This window comes from Melospiza georgiana, chromosome 4, assembly GCF_028018845.1.
Source record: "Melospiza georgiana isolate bMelGeo1 chromosome 4, bMelGeo1.pri, whole genome shotgun sequence".
Taxonomy (NCBI): domain Eukaryota; kingdom Metazoa; phylum Chordata; class Aves; order Passeriformes; family Passerellidae; genus Melospiza; species Melospiza georgiana.
Window position 1 is genome coordinate 65883680 of NC_080433.1, and position 18435 is coordinate 65902114.

Genomic DNA, 18435 nt, shown 5'->3' on the forward strand with positions numbered 1-18435 from the left:
TTCCTCCCATCCCTTTCAGCAGCTGCTCTAATAGATTTTGCTCAAGGGAAATATAAAGGAGCCAAGGAAAAGAAAAATCCAAGACTCCAAGCATGTTCTTCCTCAACCTTACAGCACAAAACTTTTAAAACTGAACTTCTTTAAGCTCTCCTTAATATAGTTTGGGGGGATGGGGATTTTTTTTTTTTTTTTTTGAGGTTTGAGATTTGGTTTGGTTTGGTTTGGCTTGGTTTTTGCTGGGTTTTTTGGTTGATTGGTTGGTTTTGGTTTGGGCAGGGGTTTGTTTGTTTTTTGGGTTTTTTTTGTTTTGCGTTGCGTTTGGCTTTTTTTTTGGTGTTATCCTCAGAAACATATTGGTGATTTTCCAGTATCTTTTAAAAATGCTGAACCTGAGATTTCACTAAACATATGTGATGGTAATCTACCAAGTGAGTTTGGGCTGTCAGAAGGTGTCATGAGCTCTGTGCAGCTCCCCTGTGGCTCACCAGACTGGAGCTAACTACACACTTTCTCAGGAATACATATTGTGCATATTTTTCCACTTTCCAGGTTTTTGATAGCTATTGAGTGGCACTAGGCTAGGCAGTATTCACCTGGGAGACCCTGAACTGTGTGTGCTTCAAGTTGCAGAGAGGAGCTGGTGGTTTTTCAGGGTCTGTATGGTCAGGGTTATGTTTCAATTGCCAAGTGAGAATTAGTGACAGAGCAGGTGCTGTATCTGCATGGGCACATCTCTCTCTGTGCTGGGGACATCCCTGTTCCTGTCCCAGTATAATGCCTCTGCCAGGATGGAGAGCAGAAACTGATGCAGAACATGCATGCTCCAAAGCTGCCAAGGCTGTGGAAGAAATATGGACTGAGTGTTGCCCTCCTTCATCAAATTGTAGAGCAAATGGTGCAGGTGACAATGAAAGTGCCCCATGGCAGAGTCTGGCCTGAGCAGTCCTTGCTGTAAAACTCAGTGTGGGATTGTCCTGGCGGGTGTCTCAGCCAAGCATCTGCCTAGACCTGGGGTACCTGCTGGTTCTGACCCTGCCTGCAACTCTCTGCTTCTGCCTGGGGCTTTCTGACACCAGTGGTCCCCTGGCCTGTCCCTCCAGGCCTCAGTAAAAGGTGAGAAATCACCACATGACATTATCCCCAGGTGAGGCTTTGGGATGGAGGCAGCTCCAGCGCCACGCGAATGAGTCACCTCCCATGTCACAGAGAGTTTCTTAATTTAGATGTACCAGGCTGCAGTTCCTCCAGACATTCATCCCTGAGCCCTTGTGCTCACATTTGCTGTATTGTTGGCTCTCTGATGGTCTCCTGTGACTTTCTGAGGGTGACTGGCAGCCTCCCAGGGGCACCGCTGGGGAAGGAGGAGCTGTGCCACATTTCCACAACGTGACCAGGCAACATCAATTGCTTTAGAAGCCTCATTGCTGTACTGAGCTCCAGAACTTGGCCCATGTGTTGTGCTTGTACCACAGAGGTATTGCCCAAATGATTGTGGAATCAAGGTCTTTGAATGTGTCCCACCTCAATTAATGCACATTAAGGACTAAGAATTTACTCCTATTATTATTAAATTTTGTTAATCTAAGTAATGGGTCTTCTTATTGAGATCCTTTTTGCTAGTCATTGAGGCAAGAGGTGATGATTTTCTTTTCAAAGTGAAATCTTTATAGTGTCCCACAAAAGGTGTGGTGGAACTCCTAAAATAAACTTCCTCAATCACTACTGGCAATGAGAGCATGACAATAATCAGATGTGCACCTTGTTTGGCTCACCTTGTCTCTGGCTGTTATCTTGCTCAGCTTCAGACAGGTCAATAGTGAACCTACAGAGCAAGTAATGGAGAGGAAGAAATGATATTTTACTATTGTTATTAATTATTTTCACTATGCTGGCTTCTAGCAATGGAGGCACAGAACAGGTCCCTACTGGGAAGAGTACTCTGCAGGTGCAATGGAAAGGCAATTCCTGCCCAAGCAGCACAAACATTAAACAAAAAGATTATGAGAGAAGAGACTAGGTCTCAGTGTCATAAACCTCTTATTTCCTTCTGCAACGGTGAAAACATGAAAATCAAAGATTATTGCCTGACAGATGTTTCCATAAAGCAATAAAACAAGCAGGGAGAAGAGCAGTCTTCCATGAAGACAATAATTTCCCTTTGGATGCTTGACTGCTGCTTCACTGGGAAGTTTTCCATGTCCTGCTCCATCCCCCTGACTAGCAGCCATTCTTCTCTGTGAGCAATTTCTAGAAGCCATGAGGGAAAGCCTTGGGACAAGAAAACCTCTGGAGTGGGAAACCTCCAGAACACACCTCTTCAATGCTGTGCGTTCTCTGCAACCTCCTGCAGGGAAACTTCTCCCAGGGGCTGTTTCAATACTCAACAGAAATAACTTTCCTGTGTTCTCTGTGAAGTCATGTGTCAGAATTACTCCAGATATTTTATTAATGGGACAATGCCCACATGCAGTGTACTGAAGCCAGCTCTTGGCCCCTCCAGACCAGCAGCAATACCTCTATAAGGGTGAATAAGTAATGCCCCAAGCAGCTAAAGCTCTCAGGTGCTGTTTTATCCTCAATACCAGTATGTGAGAGTGAGGGTCTGGTTTTGGAGTTGAAACTGCTTATTGCATCCCCAGCATTTCTGTGGCCAGTGGGGAAAAGGCAGTAATGCAAATTTCTGTTTTGTGGTATGATCTGAGGAAAGCTTCATTTAGTAATACCCATGTATTATTTAAACATTTATCACTTTGCTCTTTCTCAGAACTAGTTCTCATCAATTTATCATGTGCTTTACATTTTGCTACCTACATTTTCTTCCTTTTTGTAAATCTTTTAAAGGCAACCTTTAAAAGTTACAGCACCAACCATGAGCCACTTTGCATGCTGGCGGCGGGTGCCTGAATTACTCTGCTGCTTAGGGTTCAGAAAATTGTGTCTGAAAACCCCAATCCCACTCTTCTGATGGTAACATCCCACTCCCAGCACCCTCCCTTTCCACCAAGACACTCAACCCCAGACAAGGCACTGAAATAAAACCCTAGGGATGTGGAGGAAAGCATCTTTTGGTATCTCTCTCTGCCTCCTCTGCCCACCTTGGCATCCAGGCCCTGGGCAGTGCTGGCTGGGGCACAGAACTGTGCCCCTGAGGGCTGGAACCAACCTGCAGCATCTGGCTGCAGGGCTGTGGTGAACAGCTGCACCAGTGGTACCTCCTACCTAGACAGGGCATTGGGGTCTTTGGTAAGTGCTGTGAGTGCTCCTCTGAGTCTGGGCTCACCGTCTGGGTGGTCTGCAAAAACCTGGCTGAACCCTGGCCAGAGGAAGCTCCTCAGCCACCCCACTTCACCCATTATGGATAAGCAGCTTCCAGATACCCTGGGGGCAGTGAGCACCCAGGAAGTCAATGAGGAGAGATGGAATCTCTCCCTGCTGGAACAGAGGTCTGGGGCAGCTGAGCCCTCTCCCCTGCTGGCATGGGGAGAGCTGGGACTGGCATGCTGCTTGTGCCCATCACCCCAAAGTGTTTCACAGTGCACCAGATTCCAGCTTTGAACATTTAAGTGCAGGCTGGCTGCTTCCCCTCATCACAAAGGAGTTGTTTCTTTGCATGTTTTATTTATAGATGAACATTAGCATTTGCAAGAGGAATGACTTAGGCTCTGAGTTATCACTTCCTATTAACCTGAAATTATTGAGTGTCTGAAATTCGTGAGGAAACCCAGTGAGCAGAAAGTATAAGGAAAATGTTCCTCTCCTTTCCTTGTAGCACAGAGAATAAACAGCCTCCCCCCTTTGGAGGGCTGTGCACAGAAATGTCAAACAAAAGTGACAGCAATTGCCTTTGAAAGAATCACAGACATTATCCATTTTCCATCTCATATGTATACAGCTCTTAATATATATTGCATAACACGCACATTATCGGATTCCTATTTGCCGTTAATAATTGATTTTAGATTGCACAGAAGGGCAGGTCCTGCAGCCTTCTGTTGTGCTTTACAGCCCTTGCTCCTATGAAAATGTTTCCTCTAGCAACAGTACAGCAGCCTTGGGGTTTTGTTTAAACAGGATCTGTGGGGGCTGAGGAAGAAAAAATGTACCTTTCAGCTACACAGGGCTGGGCAAGGGGATGGGGAAGGACAAAGGCTCCTTTGCCCCACTGCTGTGGGGCCAGACCCATTCCCATCCCCAGCAGTGAATTTTGTGTTGGCTTTTGGGTGGCTTGGGATACAGGGCAAGGCTCATCTTGGCAAGTTTAGATACCCACAGTTTAGGCACCTTAATCTGATTGCCGGGGTCCCTCCTCCATCCTGCCTGGGGGCCCTGCCCCACACAGAGGTGGCCAAACAGGCAATCACAGACGGCTGAGCTGCTCTGCCCTCTTCCCCAGGGACAGCAGGGAGCACTTCCCCAATTAGCTCACCAGAGATGCTTAACTTCTTTTCAGGTGTATCAGTGATGCAGTAGGAAGCTTAGGCTGTGAGGAGGAGGGCATTCCTCACACCCCTAGAGCAGACCCTGCAGTTTTACAGAAGGCCCCTTGTGGTCCCTGAGCCCAAATATCAGGGCAAGGCTCGGAAACGAAGCCTTCATCTTTTAGCCTCCACATCTGAAAGGCAATATTTTTAGTGCCTCATTTTCAGGCATTCTTCCTCTTCATTCATCCAAATCACGAATAATCATTTGCATTTATCTAGCAACTTTGAGGCAGAACTCTAAAATGCTTTACAGATCCAAGATGGCTCTTTAAATTGCTTTTTTTTAACAATCCTCCTTATGTTCTGGATAGGGACAAGCTGGTATCAATCAATTCTTTCCGTGCTTATGAACTTCCATGATCTGTGACTGACAACTTTAATAATCATCTTTATAAGCCTAGGCAGCATCCAGAGTAGCACCTAAATGGCCCCCAGGAGCTGTAATTAAAATTAAGCCGCCCGTGGGTTGCTTTGATTACAACGGGGCAGGCCAGCTTAACCTTCAATTTATGCTGACTTAAAAGATGGCTCATACAGAGAACCTGTTTGCCAGACATAGATTTGAATTAATTATGCTGATTCTCTGGTTTTATTTCACTATCTGATTAGGCTTACAAATGAAATCATGGTCCCATCTTTTGCAGAGCCTTTGGTGGAATGCCACGTCCCAGCAGGCTGCTGTGGGTACCTGTGGGCTTTCTGTCCATTCCCCAGCACAAGGGAGGAGTTTGGGCATCTGTGGGAGCTGGTGGCCTGTCATGTGCCCACTGCTGAACTACTCCTGGCTGCAGACACAAAGCTTCTAATTTGATCTCAGAGCTGCTGGGCTGGAAATGCGTACTGAGCAGAAACAACCAAGCCTGGCAAACCCCAGCTCAGCCAGATGCACTTCTTCCTCCTGCTTCTCACAAATGGAACAGGTTTTCAGGCATTTCTTGTCTTCCAGCTGCAAGGAGTAGACTCTTAATTAGCAGCAACGGAATCTGGAAAACTAATCAGAAAATATGATTTCTTAGGTAAGGTTATTTTCTAACTCCTGTGTACCAAAATACAGCTTCATATAGGGCATTTTGCATAAATTAAGCTAGGTGTCTCTCACGTTGTGTGGTTTGAAAAGCCAGAACTGAAAGGTGGTGGATGCATTACAACAAGGCTGTAATTTTGTTAAAATGACTTTTTGAAAATGTCAAAATACAGATATGAAACCTCCCCCTCAGCAAATTTACCAAACCCATTGCTAGTTGAGCAGCACGTAGCATTGCTTCTTATCAAACTTTTTTGTTAACTTAGTAATTATATTTTTATTTCTTTTTCTTTCCTAAAAGCCTGTATCATATAACCAGCTGAGCTACAGTATTGCTTTCCCATAACTTGACAACATACATGGAATCAGGGAATTTCTTATGTTTGTTTTCCTCTGTGTTGTGGTTTAACCCCAGCCAGCAACTCATCCCCACAAAGCCACTCACTCCTCCATGGTAGGATGGATGAGAAAATCAGAAGGGTTTAAGCAAGAAAAATTTGTGTGTTGAGCTAAAGAGTGTTTAATAGATAAAGGCTGTGCACACAAGCAGAGCATAACAAGCAATTAATTAATCCCTTCCCATGGGCAGGCAGGTGTTCAGGGGCTCCATCATGGAAAACAATGACTTAGGAGGACAAACACCATCACCTGGACTGCCTCTGCCTCTTCTTTCTTCTTCCCACAGCCCTACATGCTGAGCATGATGCCACATGGTCTGGAAAATCCCCAGGGCCAGCTGGGGTCACCTCTGTCCTGGCTGTCCCCTGCCACCCCTCGAGGTGGGGTGATGGGCAGGAAAGGTCTTGACTCTGTGTAAGCTCAGCAGGGACTGAAACATCCCTGAACTGGCAGCACTGCTTCTAGCACAAATGCACAGCACAGCCCCATGCCAGCTACTGTGAAGAAAATTAGCTCTACCCCAGCCAAAGCCAGCACACTGACAAAATATTATCCTTTTCCAGCAGCAGAGACATTCCATGCACTTTTCCTGCAAAAATCCAGACTGCATTTTCCATTGGCATCTTTTAATGCACTACAGATAAAATAAAGCTACTATATGCCTTTCTTGGTGAGTATGGCACAAAACAGGCTTGAACTCCTCTTATCAGTCCATGGACAGATGAGTAGGTTGAGATAAGAAAATACTAGAATGGAGTGACTGCCAGAGCATAAGACCATGCATATCCCTGGTGATCTTAGGGTGCCACTGTCCACAGCTGCCTACCCCTGGCTTTCCAGGGCAGAGCTGGCACCCCCACCTCTTGTGGGACAGCAGCCAGGGGTCCTGAGTTGGCTAAATGGGGGAGAAATCTCCCTCTATCCTTGTACCTGCAGGGGGAGATGGATCCCACTTGAGGATGAGGGCACCCCATGAGCTGACCACGGCACCAGCCTGGGCTCTGTGCACACAGGAACCTTGTACAGGACAGGAAATGTTGGCCAAGCACAGCTTATTTCTCACATGTGATTTTTAAAGTTTCAAGACACTGCTTTTGCAGGTTCAGGTGGTTGATGTGATAATTTTTGCTGTACTTCTGTTGAGGATGTCTTTACAGAGAATTATTTCCCATCTTCTGTAAAGTTATTGGCTCAGCATGTGAGCAGCTTCTTCAAACACCATCCTAAAATGTCCACTGCAAGGATAGCAGAATATTGAGTGCTTTGGTAGGAAGGTTTTGGAGAGTTTAAGCCTAAAACTCCTCTCCTCTGTCAGCTTCAGGCACTCAGCTCTTGCAGTGAGAGCCACAGTGCTGCAGTTGGAGTAGGTCTTACTCTGAAAAGAGAATCAGGAATTTGCCAGATACCTGGCTTATCCTGCACTGTGTTCCAGATGGTTTAGGAAGACTTTAAATATAGGGCCTGAGATTTACTTCTTAATTTACACAGATTATCAAACTGGCAATCTTCATATTGCTGGTGAAACTCTATTAAAATTGTTCAAATTATCATTACAAATTGAATCTTCTCCCGTGTGTCTCATGTACTGAGTCTTATTTTCTTAGCGCAGCAATATTTCAAGTCTAGAATTAAAGCCAGAAGAATTGGTATAGCAATTAGCCTTTGAAATAACTCTATCTGCAGTACTCTAATGCCTTTTAATTGGTCAGTTTATGGCAGAGCTCTTCCTAGCAGCAGCTCTGTCTCTGCATTTTTATAATGCCATTTGAAATGGGAATTGGTTTAACTGGGAAAGGGCTGGGTCCAATCATGTGCAGTAGCTGAGAAATACCTTTGGATGGTGACTGTAAGGACAGGAAAGGAGAAGGACCAGGCTTTGCCTTGCTTTCAGAGGCTCTGGGGACACAGCCTGGCAGGGATGTGTCTCCTGTGCCCTGCAGCAGCAAGGGAGGAGCCCAGAGCCTGCCTTTGCCTTACCTGTATGTGAGCTCCCAAAGATGTGTCTCAGTGACTGGGTACAATCCTGCACCTCCTGGGACCACCTTACCTGCATATGTCACCTTCTGCTAAGTCCTGGTCTGTGGCAGCCCATTTCCAAGGCAGCTTCTCAAAAATGTTCAGCTGACTTGACCTATGTAAACCTCAGCCACAAAATCACACGTAATCAGTGAACAATAAATTTCAAAGTTTTGAACAAGTGGGACTGGTCAGGGAGGAGAAAGAAGAGCCTCAGCCACATACAGATTTTGCCCAGTGGCAAACCCATCACTAGCAGCTAGCTGATTGTGTTTCTGGAGTCAGGCAGACTCCAGCCCATCCCTCTGCTTTAATCCCAGTCTTGTGATGGCTCAGGGGGATGGCAAACGGGTTTAAAAGTTTCACAGGCATGGTGGTTGGAAAGCCCTTGTGCAGGGATCCAGACCATCCTTGAGAAAAAAGTGGGACAAAACACAGTCAGGCCCAGCAACTCTTATGTCCTACCTGAATACTGAGGATCTCCGCAGCCTCTCTAGGCAGCCCCTCTCTCACTGCCCTGATGAAGGGAGTGCAGCCTTACCACAGCTGATGTGCCAGGCAGCAAGGCTTGGTGTGTCCTCTCCCAGCAGCCTGGAGCCAGTCCCACTGCCAGAGTGAAGGCAGGGGTTATCCCACAGGGGATTTTGTTCCTCTGCTTGGAATACAAACAGCTGGGTTTGACTGCCAAAGCTGCTCTGCATCACTGCTGGGAGGCAGCACTCTTGAGGCACAACTGCTGGAGGTTATGTGGAGATAGCTGCTTTTTTTTCCTCCTGGATGTCAGTGGAAAGTAGAGCTGCAGTTGTGACCACTGAGGACGTGAATATATCTCTAGTGCAGGTAGGTTAAGTTTTAATTTACCTCCTGCTGTGTTAGTCAAATGTCAAGAAGAGAATGTGCATCATAAAGTGCCACAAAGAGCCAAGGTAGATCTGGGAGGTCAGTTAATAGTTCAGGTCCTTTAAAAATCCTTTAGGTTTCCTTTTCACAAATCAAATTAATATGGCCATTTTCATAGCTGCTTTGATTATATTGTTGCTTCCTTCCTAGAGCTCTGGAAGCATCATGAGTGTGCAGCTGATATTAACTGCTAAGGGACAGATTATTAAGGGTAACAGCCCTTAGACAAAGAATGTGGGAGAACCAAACCAAACAGAATTAAGTCAATCATCTTCAAGAAAGATATTTCAGTAGCCAAAGGGAGATAATAAATAAGAGTTTGTAGAAAAACAATCTGAAAGTCAATCATTCAGAAGAACTGTCAGTTCCTTGTACAAAATGATGTTAAGATACAATTCTACCAGCATGTAGTCACACTGGAAATTGCAGCAGGAGACCAGTTTGGACTACTTCAGCTCTTCAGTAAACTCATACAAGAAAGAAGTGCAGAAAAAAGGGGCTTGAGGTCAAGTGAGCAAGGATGGCTATCAAAGAACACTATGTGCTGGAAGTGAGAAAATCAAATTCAAGAGAAAAAGAAATAAAGAATAACAAACCCCACAATGTGTGGAGGCATTGGAAAGAAAACTATCAGATGACACATTGGTTCAGTACTCACTGCAGAAGGAAAGTTAATGACAAGAAATACCAAGGAGACAGAATGCCTTTTTGCGTCTGTTGTTACAAGATGCTTTGGTAGTGATTGAACAGCTACTCTAACAGAGGGGAAATGGTTCAAACTCAGATTAAAAGAACAGAAACATGAAAGATGTTACAAGGTACAGCAATAAATAAAATATTTTCAAATTGCTGGCGCCTCATGGAATTTGAAAGTTGGATGCTCTCCGAGGATACTTCGAGAAGTGCATGTAAAATATCAGAGTAGAAGTGGAGAACCAAGAAATCCCATAAAATAAAATTGTATCTCTCACTGAGAGAAGGCGAAATCAGGCTCTGGTAAATACACATAATTTGGCTTATTTCTGAATCTCAGAAGAGGTCTTGAAACAAAAGCCATCTTACTTTTAAGTGCTTCAACTGTATCACATACACAAGAAATAGCCACTCTAGGTTTGTCATACACCAGCAGTGTGTCTTGATGACTTTGGGCTGTGATCTTCTTGGCACCTCACAGATGTCATGGGGTGGCTCCTGAGACTGGACTGCAGGAATGGAAGGATACAGGCTCCTGAGGAATAAAGGCAGGAGAGATGAGAAGGGGGTGTTACCCTCTAGGTCAATGGGCTGTGGGGATGTGCAGCCATGGCCTGGGAAAGGGCAATGGGAGTGGGTCAGGCCAACATCCCACCCTGATGTGGGATGGCTGATCCTGTCCCTGGGGAGTGTGGGAGAGGTGCTTCTCTGGTAGTGAGCCTGTGACACGCTGCTCCAGGCACCTCTCCTGCCCTACGGAGTGAGTGGTACCGAGATATCCACAAGGAATTGTGGCAGCTCTTTGATTTCTTCAACAGCTGATGTGGGAGGGACTTTGAAGGGGCCAGGGCCCCCCATACTCCAGCATGTGCATCCATGGGCACTGCAGGGGGATCTCCCTTCCCTGATCCCAGCTGTGGCAGGCACGGGAGGAGCTGCTTCCCTTCTCCGGAGTGGGGAGGAGCAGGATCATGGGTGCAGGTGACCTGACCAGTGCTGTTCCTGGTGACACCAAGGAATCAAAATGTAACCAGTTCAATGTGGCTGCAGGTGACACTGAGACAAAAGCTGTCACAGGACATGTAGGAATTAATTCAAGGGATTGTCAAATACCATCAATAAAATGATGGAGGAAAAAATGCATCCTGCTTTAACAGGTCTCAGCACTCTGGCCTTTCCAGTTGATTGTTAAGAGACTCACAAGGAATTTTAATCCTATCTAGAGAGTACTGAACAGTGTCCTTCAACTGATTTTAATTACCATAAACACTGTCACTGTTTTTCAAGTTTCAGTATTCAGATGCAGTGAGCAAAACTTGCTCCATAAAAAAAAAAAAAAAAATCGAACTGCACAGTGTGAAGATTAATTCATGGTTGCTGTCAAGGAACTTGGATATCATAAAGGAGAAATAAAGTGTTTCTTGTAAACCTAATATTAAAACATTGTTCCTTTCTGTTCTTCTGCAAAGAACATTTTAATGGGACTCTGTAGGTGAAAACTGCATTAAAAACAATTATCTCTGTAATTGCTATCTTGCTGCTCTTGACCTCAGAACACACAATCCTGCACTCACTGCGAGGGAATTATTCCTGGGATAGATGCCTATGTAAGTGGGGTCAGATGTGTGAGACATTGAAGATCGATGGAAGCAGGAAAGCAGAGTGATCAGAGGCTACAGGTGAGTTTTCACTTGTAGGGCTTGTGCAGAGGCTGAGCTCCCAGCATTTCTCACCCCTGCTGCTCCAAGCATTCACACAATCACTGCTTCTCTGGCACTGAACAGCCAATATTGAGGGTGTCTGACAGCAGCTGTACTCTGAACTGCTTCCAAACACTGCACTATTTACAACTGCAAATGAGTGCCCACGAGCAACTGAGGCTCACATTCCCTCCTACAATGGTACCTGGCACTCAGTCAAAAAATATCCTGGCAATTGCCTTTGTGTCAGATGATGAACCTCAGATTTACTGTGCAAGCCACAGATTTCCAGTGGGAGATGTATTGAAACAACAACAACAAAAGTTTAATCCCACCTTTTTACATATGACTAGATTAATATCTATGGCACTTGGCTGCTGAATTAGGATTCTGGATTCTGTAAACTCTCCTGTGCTGTTGGAGAAGGGCTTCCCAGTAGCCCTGATGGTAATCATCCAGTTGAATTAAAATGAAAGCAGGTAACAGGACTTCTTAGAAACCTGTAACCTTTCTGCTTTTGCACTGGAAAACGGGAAAACAGCATTTATTTCAATCCCTCTGGCAGGATGGCTCTCCATGATGCTCAGACACTGCACCCTCAGTGCTGCCTGCCAGCAGAGGGAGGGAGAGACAGTGCTTGTGCAGCTGCTCCATGCACCCTGTGTGTGTGAGGGCTCTGGTTTGCCCACTCAGCTGAGCTGTTGCTGACACTCCTGGCAGCAGTGTCCAGGGGCTCAGGACAGCCCAGCACCTCATGGAGCATGGATTTCTGTTGGAAAGGTGCAGCTGCTCAAATGCTCTGACCTAGAGGTTGTTATGAGCCATCCCCATCACAGACGCTGCTTTTAATCACTTTAACCATTGTAACTAATTCAACAAAAGGCCCTAAAATACCCGTTCGTTGTGCCTGACTCATGATGTTCGACTGGGGAATTTGAGGATTAAAAGCATTTTTCCCCATTATAAAAATGGGTGTCAGGCACCCTGCTGCCATAAATGGCATGGGGAATTTCTTCCCTACCTTTTGCACAAGACAAAGGATGTTTCTAGATCTTTTTGTCTGCAAGGCAAACATGGAATACTCTGAAACAATGTCCCTGAATCTGCAGAGAAGCAGAAGCACCAGCCTGGGACAGTGACTACCACATTTATGAATGGAGCACTAAGTGTCAGGTCTGGCCATGCCACCAAGAGCTGAGCTGAGAGGACTGGCAAGGGTCCCCTGTTTTTGTTCTCAGGGGTTAGAGTGTTAAACTGTCCCTGATGTGCTGGAGCAGACAAGACTGAAGGCCCTAAGGAGAATTACAGCTGATCACACACGAGGAATCAGGGAGCACACAGGGAAAGAGGGACACGTGGCCGCTACTTTTGACTTAAACTGAGTGCAGATGCCTGAAAACAGCAGGTGAGTCAGGGTTTATCTGTGGGCATGACAGCAAGTAGCTCTGTACTGGTGAGTGTGTCAGCTGGACACAGCACAGTTACAGCAATCTCCTCTGCTTGTACCTAGAGCAACTGTGGAGGAAATGCTCTGCCTCTGACCATAACCTTGTTATAAACATCTCTGTACCAGAACTGAGTCCAGACTCTTCAGAGGAAAATGCCTCCTCAGGAGAAGGAACGACCTCCCTGCAATGCCTGTGCTGCCTCCAGCTGAATCTCCAGCTCCCAGGCAGAGGGCAATTAGATGGCCAAAGCTGCAATTCCGGGGTCACATCAGCTGTGAGGCTGCTTCTGGATGGTGTCAAGTGAGTTTGTTCAGTGATACAAAATGCAAATTTTAAATCAGTGGGAGTTATCAGTTTTATTGGGTTGGTCTCACTCTTTAAAGCCCAAAAGGAACTTTCATTTTATTTCTGGTTATGGTTTCAATGCCTCTTGCATTCGGAAATGGTTGTTCCTTCCCTCTGCCTGGCAGTGTATTAGTCAGAATACTTTTCACAGGCTCCTTTATATACTGAAATTAGTTTTAGAAGAGGGCACCTTGCCAGTTATTTTCCTTCCATTTTCTTGGAAAAGGATCAGACATATTTATTGTCCTTGTATTTGTAACCATGGCAAAGTATCTTATCTTCTCTGATGCTTATGTGGTAACGCTGCTGTTTTCCCCTGGAAGTGTGTCAAACTGCCTCCCAGAGCTTTTAAGTCCATTAACATTTTCATAGGTACCTTTTTTACAGATGTACTGGAGTTGAAATATACAATCTCCTCAGCAGATTTTGGGCTTTGTGTTTTGTAATGACATGAGTTCTGTGCTTACATGATCAAGGCTAGAGATCAGTGGTTTTGTTTGGTGGATATGGAAGAAAAAGGAGGAGTATCATTGTCCTGCCCAAGAAATGTGAATATCCCCAAGCAATGCCAAATCTCTGGGACCTGTCTGCTGCAGAGAAAGACACTGTATTTTCTCCAGAAATGTACTAATCAAAAAACAGATCTTTTGGGTGCAGAAAAATGACACCAAAGCATAACAAAATAGGGAGGTACAGGTGTGCAGAGATTGTGTGAAAGAATAAAGTTGCATGAGGAAAGCAAAGATAGTAAGATAAAGTGTAAATGTTCTAGATGCATTGAGGCAGTGATGACTAATAGAAATTATATTGGAGGAATATTGCAAATTGCTGCCTCCTGTATTAAACAAATTGTCTTCTATAAAGATCTTCAACACAGCAAATTTTCTTGCTTAGATTTTTGACCACTCTCAATTTCAATGGATTAAGCACAACTAAATCGGTTAAGGATATCTTTAAAGATGACCTGAAAGGGAAAGAAGTACTTCTGCTTCATTACCAAGTAAGCATCTTTTTCTTAATGTCACACACCAAGGGTATAGCACTTCTTTTTTTCTTCAATATTTTTAGTTTTTCATTGTGCTTCGGGAATTTCTAACTGATTTTCACAAGGTATTTGTGTACTTTTTGTTGTGAGCATATACAATCAGATCATACAATTATTTTTCTGCAATACTGGAGACCAAATATATTGACAATAGAAAGAGAATACCATTTGAACAACTGACAGAGGCAGAAGTTTTAGTCAAGCTATTTTAAAAGGTTTGACTTTGTTTTTAGGGTTTACCTAAAAGGTAGGGTTTACTACCTCCAGCTTCCCACAGTGCTGTTTGTATCAGCAAAACTGTGGCCAGCAGGTCTAGGACAGGCATCATTCCCCTGTGCCTGGCACTTGTGAGGTTGCACCTTGACTCCTGAGATCAATTTTGAGCACATCACTACAGGACAGGCACTGAGGTGCTGGAGCATGTCCAGAGAAGGGCAATGGAGCTGGGGAAGGGCCTGGAGCACAAGTCCTGTGTGGAGCAGCTGAGGGAGCTGGGGCTGTTCAGCCTGGGGAAAAGGGGGCTCAGGGAGACCTTGTTGTTCTCTACAGCTGCCTGAAAGGGGGCTGTGCCAGGTGGGTGTTGTTGTCTTCTCCCAGGTAACAAATGACAGGATCAGAGAAAATGGTCTCCAGCTGTGCCCAGGGAGGTTCAGACTGGATATTAGGAAACATTTCTTCCCTGCAGGATTATCAAGCACTAGAACAGGCTGCCCAGGGAAGTGGTGGAGTCACAATACATGGAGGCATTTAAAGGTCGTGTAGATGTGGCACTTAGGGACATGGTTTGGTGGTGGATTTGTCAGGACTGGGTTAACAGTTGGACTTGATGTTCTTAAAGGTTTTTCCCATCAACAGTTCTTTGATTCTGTAATATTGCTGCCTGCAGGCAGAGGTAGAGCTGTGAGCTGCACAATGGAAAGATCTGGCATTGTAAGCAAATACAACATTGTTATCAAACACAGCAAACACTTTGCCCTGGGCCCTTCCTCCTGCAGCTTAGCTCACCTCTTCATGCACCTGGAGAAAAGGTTCAATCCTCTTACATTATTGGGATGGTTGATTTAAGAGTCACGATATTAAAAGTAGAATTGGAGATGAAAGAGAATGACAGAGTCTGTCTCAACAGGGATGAAAGGCCCAGAGGTGTCAGAGGGCAGCCAGAGCCTGCGTGTGTAAATGGCCACATCTGAGCTGGCCTTCCTTTATAGTCACCAGGGAGAAACAGGCACAACCTCTGTGAAAACTCACTGCATGCTAAGGAAGGTGACAGAAACAGTCCAGCTTAGTCACACCCTGTGAGAGCCCATTTCTCACTCTTCACAAGAAAGGGAGCTCAGGGTGATGGGCTCATCTATAGATATTTGCACCACAGATTTCTAACATTAAGGCAGATGGATCCTTTGATTCCTTCCTATCTGGCTTCAGTTCCAACACCTCCTTCCTCTGTGTATTTTTTCCTGTCTTCAGAAGTATTATATGACTTACAAGACAAGCTTCTTTGGGAAAGAACAAACAAAATTTATCAAAAATTAACTATGCCCTCTTGATACAGCAAATAGACTTAGATGAAATGAGATAAGAGAAAAGCCTGTCAATATTTGAAGGCCTTGTAAATTAGAATTTTGGCACAATTCTGCTAATTTGCAGCCTGTCTGCTGCTGTAGAGTCCAGAAGTGACCCCTTGATGCTGTTATTAGCAGTCATTGATTTCTATGGTGCTGCAGAAATGCAAATTTCTTTGCCAAAGAAATTGATCTTTGGAGGTGTGCAGGGTTCAGAAAGCCTGCTGGCTGTCCTGAAAACTGAGGCCAACTCATGTAGGACATAAGGCAGGCCCCAATCTCTCCACAGTCTATCCCAGCCCCGATGTTCAGAGCTTTCCCACCAGCTCCCTTTCCCTGGAGGTTTGAGCCAAATGAATACACAGGCTGATATTAATGATCTCATAAAAGTATTCCTGTTCCAAATACCCCAGCCAACAATTCCTCTTTGAAAAGGTAGGCAGTAACCCAGTACTGCAGAATATCCTATCATACAAGCACTCTCTTATTGGACTTTCTTCCACTGTTTGTTGGCTTTCTTCTTTTGTCCAGAAGGACATTTGATTTGGTGGTTCTCCATCAGCCCTGTGCTCTTTAACTCTGGGTGTTGGACTGCTGGTGAGATCTGGTGAGTTTGACTTGATGGGACTGAGAGGTGAGAGAGAAAGCAAAATCTGTGGTGTATCACCTAAGGTCTGTAGCTAACACTTCACAGTTGTTTTACTAACAAGTGGTCTGTGCTCCTTGGTTTGCTCAACTCATAAGGACAGCCTACAGGGCTTTGGGATCCCAGAAGGAGATTAGAGCAGATTCAATCAGCAATTTAAAGCCAGGCTTGAGAGGGGAAGAAAAAGCCATGCTCTCCATGGCTAACCAAAAACATGAAAAATGAGTTCACAGTTGACTGGTGGCACAAAGTTAGGATAGGAATAGATCATTTAGTGCAACACTTGGCGAGATCAAGAACCAAAAATTTTGGCCTGAAAAGAAATAGGTCTAAGGTTAATGGAATCCTCACAAAAAAAAACCCCTGTGCTTGTCAGTCAGTGGAACTCTGTTACAACAGTCTTAGAATCAAGGAATCACCAGCAAAGGCATTGGCAAAAGCAGATGCTGTTCATCAGGGCTGAGGCCAAATGAGCATTTCTGGGATCATGGTGCAGCTCAGGGGCCTGAAGGACCCTTCCCTGCTCCTGCAGGGACAGCCACGTGCTTTGGTGAGGGACAAAGCAGGCATCACCCTCAGCTCAGGCTGCAGGCAAATCTTGATAGCACTCAGGGAACTGCAGAGATTTATCATCTAGCCTGTAATGCCTATTTTATGTTATCAGTTTTAATTTGGCCAGGGCTTGTGTTATGCTCTTTCACTGTATCACCCTGCTCTCAGGGGAGAAGGCTCACAGAAGTACCTGATTTATCTCCCTTCCAGCACTTATTGCTTTTTGGTTACTGCTGCATCCTCTTCTGTGTCTTAGCTAAAGCCCAATACATCCAACTTTCTTGGTCCTTTCACACAGCAGTCCCAAGACACTGCTAATGAGAATAAATTATATTTTGGCATTAAAGTTTTTGAGATCCAAGGGGAGGCCTAAGGTACAAGAACCCAGAAGATATGTACCATCAATTTGTGCAATGACATTAAAATGGGGCTCTAATGACTGGAAGCTGATCCTGGATAAATTTAAGCTAGCAGGAAAACAATGACTTTCAGCAGAATAATTCATCAGTAAAATAGCTGGGCTGGGATGATGGAATACTCAATTTAATTGAAGATGAGGTGTCCCCTTCTGGAGAGGTGATTTGCTTGAATTTCTTTTCTGGTTTTTAAATCTATGTGGGAATTCTCTTTTACTGGCTTTTTTTTTCCCCTTTGCCCAGGTTTGCATACTTTGTAAATCATTTTGTCTAGTTGAAAAATCAATAATCACAGGGAAGTCCACAGGAAAGTACTGTCATGTTGGCCATGCTGAAGGGAAGAACAGATAGCTGCTATCTCCCTCACAGACTTGTAGGGCTGGTTTTGAGTTTAAGCTCTTGTCTGCAAGCACCCTACTGCTCAGTTTGCATTTTAACCCGAGTGTCCCAAGGAAGTTCATTACTTCACAGCCAGGGTAATCCAGAGCTGTGTTGGGTTTCAGCAGCAGCAAGGGCTGCTGTAGACACAAATGGATCAGGCAGCTGCTGTTGAAGGTCCATCTTCATGTCCAGGTGTAGCAGATATGTGACCCTGCCTCCCTGTGTGCTCCCCAGCTTTGGCTGGTGCTCACCCAGGAGTCACCCAGCTCCTTGGGCAGAGAGGCAGATAAAAAACCAGCACTGCAGTGGGTTTGTGCCTCATCTGCTCAGAGGATATGTGTTTGTTAACATCACCTGGAGAGCTTGACATTCTTGTGTTGGGGAAGCAGGGAGATGGAGCAGTGGGATCTGGTACCACATTCTGCCACATCCCCCACATGTGCTGGAGCAGCAGTATTGCCCCTCTCCAGACTGGGGAAAGGATCTGCTCCCAAACACTCTTCTGTTCTCTGTTCCTCTGGTAGGGAAGGTGGTTTGGAGGAGAAGTCACACGAACTTGTATCAGATCCAGCTGATGGATATTTCTCATGTGTTCCAGTAAAGGATTCCTCCTTAAGACAAAGGATCTGCCTTGTGTGAGGCGCCACAAAGCAGAACATCAAACACCTGCACTCACTGACAGAATTCAGAAAGCTCTAGCCCTGAGCTGAAACTAATACCAGGTGTCAGGATTTCAGGAGGCCATGGCTGTACTTGGGAAGAGTGATATGGCACTTATTCTTTGTGTAAGGATTTTTAATCTGTCTTCTGAAAAATGCAGGACACTT